The sequence below is a fragment of the Miscanthus floridulus genome, chromosome 7 (genome assembly GCF_019320115.1).
Source record: "Miscanthus floridulus cultivar M001 chromosome 7, ASM1932011v1, whole genome shotgun sequence".
NCBI lineage: Eukaryota > Viridiplantae > Streptophyta > Magnoliopsida > Poales > Poaceae > Miscanthus > Miscanthus floridulus.
In genome coordinates, this window is record NC_089586.1 from 40,362,657 (window position 1) to 40,366,261 (window position 3,605).

Here is a 3,605-nt window from a genome sequence, read left to right on the forward strand (position 1 = left end):
TTCATTCTTCATCTTCTAGCAGGCTCAGGGACTAAGTGGGCACACTTCACCTTGCGGTGAATGTGCACTTTTCTTATCTTGAGGCTACGCCTGAGGACTGGCTGCTTGCTCAGCTGGTCTTCTACTTTCTGACCCTGGCACCACGTGACTACATCACCTACTGTTAGGCTCGGGGACTAGCTGTGGGGGTATGGCCCCCGGTATCAACAAGACAAGACATGGGCCGTACCATCAGAGGTGACCCGTCCCACAAGATCAAGGCATGCACGGCACTGCTTGGCGTGCACCGCAAGCTATTGTATAGTACCAAATAGGATACTTTCCTTATAACCCTACTCCTCTAGAGTATATACGGAGAGGCAGGGGTCCCCTAGTGGACAGATCGATATATCTCAATGCAATACATCAGAACATAGGATGTAGGTATTACATCATACTAATGGCCGAACCTATCTAAATCTTGTGTCTTGGTGCTTGTATTACCATCTCGCTCTTGATCTCGCTCACCTCTATGACAAATCTACCATCGTGGGATACCCCTCGGTGGACTGCCGAGCATCTTTTGTCGACAAGGCCCCTTAGAAGATATTGTACAAACAAAAAATTCTAGTGAGCCTATGGATGATTCTAGATGGTTGCAAGAAAGCAAGAGTATAGAAGTTACCCACGAAGCTCTACCAGTTGACCAGGGCTTTAGCACGGCCCATGATGAAAAGGCCCTATCAACTTCTGGGGTAGATCCAACGAAAGAAAAAGGACATTTGGAAATCATAATTGTATAAAATAGACCCAAAAAATCTATGTTTTCATCGGTTGCCCCAGAAGGTATTGATATTTTCTCTTTGATGGATTAACCTAGAAAAACTGGTAACTATTGTTGTATACTTTAATTTGATCCTCTTTTTCAGATTATGTTTGTACCGATACTGATAGAGCCATAATTGAATCTATCAAAAAATTCCATCTTCACCTGGGAATGAGGAGCTTGTGCTCATAGATGATGTTCTGATGTCGAGAAACCACATGGAATGTCTTTTTCAGCCATATGAATACTTGTCTGACGAGGTAACAGATGCAAGTCATAATACTCAATCAAACATTGCCAACTTCAATGCCCTTTCTCTCTAATGGCGAAATGTATGCAGGTCATAGATGCTTATATTAAACTGTTGAAGGCCTAGGAGGGTTTGAAAAAGAGGCTAGGAGGTACAGTTTATCTTGAAACTACGTGCTTAGTTGCGATCATGAAGCAGGATGGAGAAAAGGATGAGACCATTGAAGCCAATTACCCTAACCGTGGCACTTCACAGCATCCTGGTTTAGTTCAAAGGGTGCTAGCTTACTTGAAGCATGACATGGTAGCAATTTTTTAAATGATCTATTGGTCTTTCATTATCAATTTTTTATGCCTAGCAAAATGTTTATTATTTGATTTGATAGGTGTTCCTTCCAATAAATGTTACAAATACACATTGGTACCTTGCTTTTATAAACACCAACAAATGTGAGGTTCAGGTGCTAGACTCTTTGGGCGAGGTGTTTGGACATGCCGACCTCAATAAAATTGTGGGTATTTCCTAACACAGCTATTTGTACACATTTAGGTGTTTGGACATGCCGACCTCAATAAAATTGTGGGTATTTCCTAACACAGCTATTTGTACACATTTTATATTTTAAAAATGTTGATTGATTCGTTCTTCTATGAACAAATAGCGAGGTAGGTTGCGAAAATAGATAGATTTCATATTGGAGGAGACAGGCCTGAAAGAGCACAAATGGCTAGATGTTGAGGTTGATACCTGGCCAGTTAGGGAGATTTTTCATGGCAAATTATTACAAATAGATGGGTACGTCAGAAATAATGGCATGTCAGATAAGTTGAATTTTATGTGTATTTGCGTTTTTATCTAATGTGAGCCTGAACCTCTATTAATGTTGTATGTAGTTTTTCATGCGGTTTATTCTTAATAAACTTTATGGAGTATTGGACTGGGAATGATTTGTCAGACGAGTTCAATTAGGTAAACTATGCGTCTTTCCACAAGTTATGAGTGTGTACTAGCTATGGGTTTTTAATTAATAATTAATTAGGTTCATACTATCATGCAAGATGATATGAAAGAATTTAGATTGAAGCTTGCGGCGATCTTGCTATTGTCAAAGTTAAACAAATGAAAGTGTGCTCCATATCTTGATAGGGATAAAAATATTGGAAGCCCAAGTGACTGTGCCATAATAGAGAATCCAAAGATGGCTGATCACGTGTCCACGAAAAAGAGAAAACATTATGAGGAGGCCAAATGCTTAGTGGTTCAAACGTGCACCCCTCAACACATACAAACTCAGAATAAATCCCCACAAGTCCATGCCAACCAAGACCTTGATGAGTTTTGGGCATTTGAGGCCATGAAAGGCATGCCAATGAACAAGGAAGAGATGACTGAGTTACTGTGTGATTTTGTCATGGCAATTCAGGATGAAGCGACGTTGAAGTAAGCTGCATGCTTATTTTAATTGCTTTATTTGCTAATAATAGTATGCTATCTTATATGACGAAAACCATCATTTGTGTTTAATGCTTTGCAAGAAGCCTTGGGTTAAAGATTTTCATCCCTCCATGATTGCCCTAAGTGTCAAGGACCTACAAGAGTTGTTAATGAACAATCAAGACATCTTTGAGAACTGTTTCAACTTAGGTGTCCATTTTTAGGTAGCTTGAGAGTACAATACAATGAAAAAATACAATAGTATTACGAAGCATCACATGGACCTGAGATTCTGTGTAAGCACATTTTTAAAATTCTTATCGTGCTATATTATATTGTCTTATTTGTTGTTCTCCTAATTGTATAAAGTAGGCCAAGTTATACTAATCCTGACTCTCGATATCTTTCTCTTCTAGAAAATGTGTGCTTTAACAAAAATGCCAGAATACCATAAAAAATACACTAAGAAAGAAATGGCTGCTGGGGTTGGTGTATGTGAGGATATGGAATACAACTTAGCACAATGCATATACGTAAGTCGCTTGCTCCTGCTTTTATTACTTGTTTCCTATATACTATTCTAAAGGCTACCATGTTTGTAGTTTCTTTTGCCATGGCTGCACGTTCGAAAGTATATGCTTTATGTTTTCGATCAAAAGAAGAAGATGCTTATCATGATTGATCCTAGACCTATTGAAGACTGGTGTAAAGACACACCAGCGTTGATGTATGCCAGGTACACTCTTGGATTTACCTTGCAGTATACGGACGCAGTGAATGTACATATTCCTAGATGGAATGAGGATGTCTTCAAATTGAAATTCAGACGGGAATGAAACATTGCAAAGGACATAGATGGGTAACTAACTCAGAGTCATTATGGCTTGCAATAATAATACCTATGATTTAACTATTTCTATATATCACTGATCGTGAATCTTGCAACAAACACTTAAGTGGATATCTTATTCTACAGTATATGTCTATGTGGAATAGACCAAAAGCTACACATATTTATATGGTGAGTATAACACTTTGTTTTAAGTTTTTGCGGAAGATTTTTCAAGAGACACAGTATTACCCATGCGATAGGCACTAATATTGACATATATACTC

The 3,605-nt window shown here is 38.6% G+C and overlaps 1 pseudogene; it reads left to right on the plus strand.

Moving 5' to 3' along the window:
* The first annotated feature begins 617 nt into the window (after nt 1–617).
* LOC136465401 (uncharacterized) lies at nt 618–3,325 on the plus strand (annotated as a pseudogene).
* The last annotated feature ends 280 nt before the right edge of the window (nt 3,326–3,605 follow it).